This window comes from Dendrobates tinctorius, unplaced genomic scaffold, assembly GCF_039654945.1.
Source record: "Dendrobates tinctorius isolate UK_male_01 unplaced genomic scaffold, ASM3965494v1 ptg000060l, whole genome shotgun sequence".
NCBI classification, from domain to species: Eukaryota; Metazoa; Chordata; class Amphibia; order Anura; family Dendrobatidae; genus Dendrobates; species Dendrobates tinctorius.
The window spans coordinates 11355476-11363601 of record NW_027361728.1 but is presented as its reverse complement, the minus strand read 5'-3'; positions in this window follow the sequence as shown (position 1 = coordinate 11363601).

Genomic DNA, 8126 nt, shown 5'->3' with positions numbered 1-8126 from the left:
AGACAACTGCAAACTGATATTTCCAACCTGGGAAGGGGTTAATATCCATGTCCCCTTTCCCAGGCTTTGAAGATCAGCCCACAGCTGTCTGCGTTGCCTTTCTGGCTCTAAAAAAAAGGGGGACCCCCCCAAAAAAAATGACGCAGGGGTCCCCCATATTTTAGGGCCAGAAAGGCTACGCAGACAGCTGCGGGCTGATATTCATAGCCGAGGAAGGGGTCATGGATATTGCCCCCCCCGGCTACAAATATCAGGCCGCAGCCGCCCCAGAAATGGCGCATCAATAAGATGCGCCAATTCTGGCACTTAGCCCCTCTCTTCCCAATCCCGCACCACGTCGGCGGGATGTGGGGTAATAAAGGGGGTTAATGTCACCTTTGATCGGTGACATTAAGCCCGGTTAATAATGGAGAGGCGTCAATTAGACGCCGATCCATTATTAATCCAATTATAAAGAATAGAAAAAAACACACAGACACATTAAATAATAATTTTTATTCAAATAAAAACCACTGTTTTTGACCAAATTTTATTGCACGCTCAATCCATTTGGGATGCCATCGATCACCTAGAGAAAAAAAAAAAAAAAAAAACCAACTAAGATACCTACCGTTCCGTCGCAGTCCATTTAAACGAGTGTCCCACGTCGATCAATCATGGAGAACAGTCACATCAGTAGATGTGACCATTCTCCATGTCACCAGAAACACACTGACAGGAGCTCTGCTCCTGCAGTGTGTAACTGCGCATGTGCCTACAGTTTACCAGAGTTCAGTGACTCCGGTAACCTCATTTACGGCACTGCTGCGTGGGAAAGGTCACACGCAGCAGAAGAGCCGTAAAGCGAGGTCCCGGAGCGGCCGAAGACCGGAAAACTCGCCCGAATACTTCCGATCGCCGTGGGACCTTTGTTTTTTGTTTATTTTCGGCGGACATCCTTTTTTTGGGGGGAAAGGTTTTTTTTTTAACTTTATTAAACGAGGGGAGCGAGGGATTCTGGGAACAAGATGGCGGGGCCTGGATGGTGAGTATACAGTATATGTTTTGTGTTGTATGTCATGTCATGTATGTTGAATGTAATGTCTGTTACATGTATGTTATGTGTTTTGTTACGTGTTTAGCACTGTACAATTGTGCTCGGTGGCCGCAGGGCCTACTCTTCCATCACATGGCCGGATGGGAGCAGCAGGCCCATGCGGCGATTGAGCACAATTGTCGCACTACCGTCGCATGGAGACGCACACAGACAGACACATACATATATACATACATACATACATACATACCAAGTCTATCAAACGCCCCACGTCCATCTCCATGCGACGGTAGCTGTCCATCTTGCCAGAAATCTTGTCACTGCACACTATACTCCGCCCACACACTACACTTCCTCCCGCCTTGACATCATTTCCCCACATTCCGCTGCGGTTTTTTGCACCCAATCCGCAGGAAAAAACGCAGATCTTTTTAGATCTGCGGTTTTTATGCGGATTTTACAAAGTCCATGAAGTCCTATGGGTGCGGAACCGCGGCAGAAACGCACAAAGAATTGACATGCTGCGGAAAATAAACCGCAGCTTTTCCGCGCGGTTTTTTCCGCAGCATGTGCACAGCGGTTTTGAATTCTCATAGAAAACAATTGTACTGTACACCGCAGCAGAAACTGCTGCGGATCCGCAGCGGCCAAAACCGCAGCGGAACCGCAGCAAAATCCGCAGCGTGTGCACACAGCCTAAGCGTTTGCACCCAATTTTTTAATCTGTATCACCTACTTTTCTATGCGCTAAAGGAAAACACAGGACGCCATACTGCAATTCCTGACCACGATAAACCGTCAGTTCCTGGTCACCCCTGATCCAAAAGGACCAAGAGAGCTGACAATGGAGAACTGTAGCAGTCTGCAATTAAATTTATGTTATGATAACATTTTCACAACATTAATGGCAAAGCTACCCAAAAATGGAACCAAGTGGAGTTGTCTCACTGGCCAACCCCTTCCTATATGCTTTTATTAGAGCACATGGGTGTCATAGAGGGAAAACTAGCCGATTGCTGAGGGTCTTCAAGACCAGTGACAATGATCAGTTTCAGTTGATCGCCAGCAAGTCCTCATTTAGGGAAGGGGTGGTCCAGATTGGTAGCTCCTGTTTGGCCGAGCTCACACTCGCTTAGAAAGAACCCAAATGTGCAGATTTTCCTTAGAAGCTGATCAATAGCATTTTTTTAATCATAGAATCATTATAAATCTCACAGGACACAGACTATAGCACTTTTTGATAACATTTTCAGATGAATGATGCAGTTCTGAATCCCACTTCTAATCTGCCATCTAAACAATTTGTGAGATTTGTGAGTGGGGCCATAAGTGAAGAGTTCCCTACCTGGACTTGTTTCCTTCAAGCTGTCAGGCTCTAATGAAACAAGATGGCTCATGTGTTGCACTTTCCTCATTCTATGCCAATTGTGATGTCATATGATGCCTATGATGTTTATGTGCTTTGTGATGTCATCAAAACTGACTGTTTAACCCTTGCCCACCCAATGGCATACTTTGATATTGTGAACAGGTTATTTCAATGCAACGGAGCCGACAATCAAGGGACAATGGTAATCATCCAAAACTATTTATCTCTACCACAGAAAGGAAATCTAACTATAGGGACACATATATACTGTATGTATGAAACCAGAAGTTTACATACACTATATAAAAACACATATGCATGTTTTTCTCAATATCTGACAGAAAATCAGGCATTTTATCTATCTAGTTTCAACTGTAGTATAATGCACCCCCATAGGCAGACTCTGTATAGAATAATGCACCCCCATAGGCAGACTCTGTATAGAATAATGCACCCCCATAGGCACTACTCTAAATCGTATAAAGGACCTCACATAGCCAGATGCCATATTGTATAATGCACCACCCATAAGCAGACTCTATATTGTATAATACTCTACCCATAGGCATACGCTATATACTATAATGTATTCCCTATAGGCCTCTATGGCAGACTCTTTATTGGATACTGCACCCCCCCATAGGCAGACTTTATATTGTATAATGCACACCCCAAAGGCAGATTCTATATCGTATTATGCACCCCCGTAGGCAGACTCTATATTGTATAATGCACCCCATAGGCAGACTCTATATTAATCATAGAATCGTAGAGTTGGAAGGGACCTCCTGGGCCATCTGGTCCAACCCCCTGCTCAAAGCAGGATTCGCTAAATCATCCCAGTCAGATGTCTGTCCAGCCTCTGTTTGAAGACTTCCATTGAAGGAGAACTCACCACTTCTCGTGGCAGCCTGTTCCACTCATTGATCACTCTAACTGTCAAAAAGTTTTTTCTAATATCTAATCTGTGTCTCTTCCCATTCAGTTTCATCCCATTGCTTCTAGTCTTTCCTTGTGCAAATGAGAATAAAGTTGATCCTTCTACAATGTGACAGCCCTTTAGATATTTGTAGACAGCTATTAAGTCTCCTCTCAGTCTTCTCTTTTGCAAACTAAACATTCCCAAATCCTGCAACCTTTCCTCATAAGACAGGGTTTGCAGACCGGTCACCATTCTGGTCGCTCTTTTCTGAACTTGCTCCAGTTTGTTGATGTCTTTTTTAAAATGTGGTGCCCAAAACTGGACACAATATTCCAGATGAGGTCTGACCAAAGAGGAGTAGAGGGAAATAATGACTTCACGTGATCTAGACTGTATGCTTCTGTTAATACATCCTAGAATTGCATTTGCCTTTTTTGCTGCTGCATCACACTGTTGACTCATATTCAATCTGTGATCTATTAGTATACCCAAGTCTTTTTCACATGTGCTGTCACTTAGCCCTATTCCTCCCATTCTATATATGCTTTTTTCATTTTTATTGCCCAGATGTAGTACTTTGCATTTCTCCCTGTTAAAAACCATTCTGTTAGTTGCTGCCCACTTCTCCAGTTTATTTAAATCTTTTTGAATCCTCTCTCTCTCTTCTCTAGTATTAGCTATCCCTCCTAGCTTTGTGTCATCAGCAAATTTAATCAGTTTACCCTCAATTCCTTCATCTAAATCGTTGATAAAGATGTTGAACAATACAGGGCCCAGGACAGAGCCCTGTGGTACCCCACTTGAGACATTCTTCCAACTGGATGTGCAGCCATTTACGACCACTCTTTGGGTCCGATCACTAAGCCAGTTATGAATCCACCTAACAGTTGCCTTGTCCATTCCATACTTAGTCATTTTTTCAATAAGGATTGTATGAGAGACTTTGTCAAATGCTTTGCTGAAGTCAAGATATACTATATCTACAGCATTTCCTTGATCCACCCAATCAGTGATATTGTATAATGCACACCCCAAAGGCAGATTCTATATGGTTAATAAGCACCAGGAAACATTTATCATTGAGTTTGTACCACAATGTGTGTGTCAATCCCTACTACATTATTAAGAAATCTACTACCTTATATTATACCCTGACATTAGTGTGTATAACCATTCAATTGGTGGTATTAAATTTATTTCTATGTAGCTACGAAGTGGGCCCCAAGAATGATTTTCTTTGGTAGGTCCAGGGTGCTCCAGTCCGATGCTTGCTGGAAGTGTAGGTAGATAGTGAGAGAACATTTCACAATATGGGCAGATAAGAGATTTAAAGAGAGGGCAGATAGAGAGTGAAAGAACCCCACTGTACACATGGAGGGCATGTAGAGAGTGACAGAACCCCCCAGTACACATGGATGGTCAGGTAGGGACTGACAAACTGCACACTACACATGGAAGGCAGAAAGGTAGAGACGCAACAATAGACATAGGTGGTAGGTAGGGAGTGACAGAAACCCTAACTACAGATGGAGGGCAGGTAGTGAGTGACAGACCACCACATTACACATGGAGGGGAGGAAGGGAGTGACAAACCCCACACTACACATGGAGGGCAGGTAGGGAGTGACCGACCACCGCACTACACATGGAGGCAGGTAGGAAGTAACAGACCGCCGCACTACACATAGTGGGGAGGTACAGAGTGACAGACCGCTGCACTACACAAGGAGGTCAGGTAGAGAGTGAAAGACTCCCACAGTACACATAGAGGGCAGGTAGAGAGTGACAGACCCCACATTACACATAGCGGACAGGTAGAGAGTGACAGACCACTGCACTACACAAGGAGGGCAGGTAGAGAGTGAAAGAACCCTGCAATGCAAATGGAGGGCAGGTAGGCAGTGACAGACCCAACCTTACACATGGAAGGCAGGTTTAGAGTGACAGACCCCACACTACACAGGAAGGGCAGGTACTGTAGGGAGTGACAGACTGCTGCACTACACATGGAAAGCAGGTAGGGAGTGACAGACAACGCAGTACACAGAGGGCAAGTAGAAAGTGACAGACCCTGCACTACACATGGATGGCAGGTAGGGAGTGACAGTCCCCTGCACTATACACAGAGGGCAGGTAGATTGTGACAGACTCCACACAGAGGGCAAGTAGAGCATGATATAACCCGCAATTAGCTAGGATGAGTGGTAGGCAGGGTAAGCACCTGCCTAGAGCACTTCCTCCTGCCTACCCGAATGGTGCGCAGGCACGGAGGTGAGCAATGTCAGCCACTATCACCACTCACCCCTCTCTCTGTCCCGCGTACCGACCAACACCCCCTCCATGTGCTGTATGTGTCGCATGGGACACGAGCAGAGGAACTGTCATCTCCCCTGCTTCGCCGGGATCTCCAGCAATACACAGGCCAAATTTGGACTGCACTTTGTTGGAGAAGATGCACACGCAGAGGATGTTGGATGGCGCGGCACATGATGCACAGTGAAGACGGTAGATCGGGAGCCTGGATTCGGTGAGTATAAGCTTTTTTGTAATTCGTATATTACTGTGCAGAAGGGCATAAAATGGAGGGAGATGCTGTGCAGATGGGGGTAAAGTGAGTGGAGGGGCTGTGCTGATGGGGTCAGTAAAATGATATGAGGGCTGTGCTGATGAGGGAATAAAATAAGTTGAGGGGCTGTGTAAATAGGGGAATAAAATGAAATGAGAGTCTGTGCTAATGGGGGGAATAAAATCAGTGGAAGGGCTGTGGTGATAGAGGGAATAAAATGAGATTCGGGGCTGTGCTGGTGTGGAAATAAAATTAGGTGAGGGGCTGTACCAATGGGGGAAATAAAATGAGGTGAGGGGCTGTGCTAATAGGGGGATTAAAATGAGGTGAGGGGCTGTGCTAATGGGGGAATAAACTGATGGGCTGTGTAGATGGCTGGAATAATCTTAGGGGCTGTGAAGAGGGGGAAAAAATGAGGGGCTGTGGAGATGAGGGAATAAAATGAGGGGCTGTGTAGATGGGGTTTATAAACTGACGGCTGTGCAGATGGGTGGAATGATCTTAGGGGCTGTGAAGAGGGGAAAAAATGAGGGGCTGTGCAGATGGGGAATAAAATGAGGGGCTGTGCAAATGGGGGAATAAGCTGGGGGGCTGGGCAGAGGGGGAAAAAAGAAGGTCTGTGCAGATGCAGGTGAATAAATTGAGGGGCTTTGTAAATGTGGATATGAACTAATGGTCTGTGCAGATGAGGGAACAAAATTAGGTGCTGTGCAGATGGGAGAATCAGCTGAGGGACTCTGAAGAGGGGGTAACACGAGGGGCTGCGCAGATGGGAAAAATAAAATGAGTGGCTGAGCAGATGGGGCAATAAACTGAGGGGTTGTGCAGATGGGATGAATAAAATGAGGGGCTGTGCAGGGTTCAAGAAATTAAGAAACACACCAAAAGCAGGCAGAGATACTTACCTGTCTAGGCCTCAAGACAAATGCACTAACAGGGTGATACCGATAAGACAGCCAGCCTACAATCAGTGATTGGCTGTTTGGTACACCACTGCAAACAAATATCTATTAATGACGCCCTATGGCGGGCTGCCCAGTGTGAGCAGAGGCCACAGTTTGTAGAACCATCTGTGCCCAACTGCACCCCGAAAAACATAAAAAGTGCAAAATACCATGTGGTGCTGAGCTTTATACCATGTGGTGCTGGGCTATATACCATGTGGTGCTGTGCTATATGCCATGTGGTGCTGGGCTATATACCATGTGTGGCTGTGCTATATACCATGTTGTGCTGGGCTATATACCATGTGGTGCTGGGCTATATACCATGTGTGTCTATGCTATATACCATTTGGGCTGTGCTATTTACCATGTGGTGCTGGGCTATATACCATGTGGTGCTGGGCTATATATTATGTGGCGCTGGGCTATATACCATGTGTGGCTGGGCTATATACCATGTATGTGGTGCTGAGCTATATACCATGTGGTGCTGGGCTATATACCATGTGTGGCTGGGCTATATCCCATGTGGTGCTGGGCTATATACCATGTGGTGCTGGGCTATATACCATGTGGTGCTGGGCTGTATAACATGTGGTGATGGGCTATATACCATGTGTGGCTGTGCTATATACCATGTGGTGCTGGACTATATACCATGTGTGGCTGGGCTATATACCTGTCAGGATCCTGTCAGCGTCGGCAAACTACCACGGCTGAGCAGGGTGACTTACCCACACTACGGGAGGGCCCGGGGTCTGATACTGCAGTGAAAGTTCAAGCAGACAGGATGTGCGACACTGAAAGTAGTGAGGAGTACAAGGACCTACAATCATGTGACTGCAGGGGGCGGAGCTTAGCGTCCTACTGCTGCAGATGATGTAATATACTTACTGCAGAGATACTGTAGTAGAGGAGAGGGAAACGCAGGTCAGACAAGCAGAGGTCATACACGAAGTGGGCGGTGCGGTACCAGAGGGATGAGCAGAGAATAGTCAAGTCACAGGCAGAGAGTCATACATAGAGAGGTTTAGCGCAGTACAAGAGGGACAGGCAGAACTCGTAACAGGGACGAAACCGGATCAAAACCAAACAAGCAAAAAATTAACAGGCACAAGGCACACGTACGCAAGAGGTCAACTAACTCAGCCAAGGGCAGGAGTATAACTGACACCGGACCTAGGTCGAGTGGCCACTAAATAGCCGCCCTCTGCCAGAGAGAGGCAGAAACAATTTACCCCTGTCTGACCAGGATGGGCCAAAGACAAAACCCCGTCCTGGATCATGAC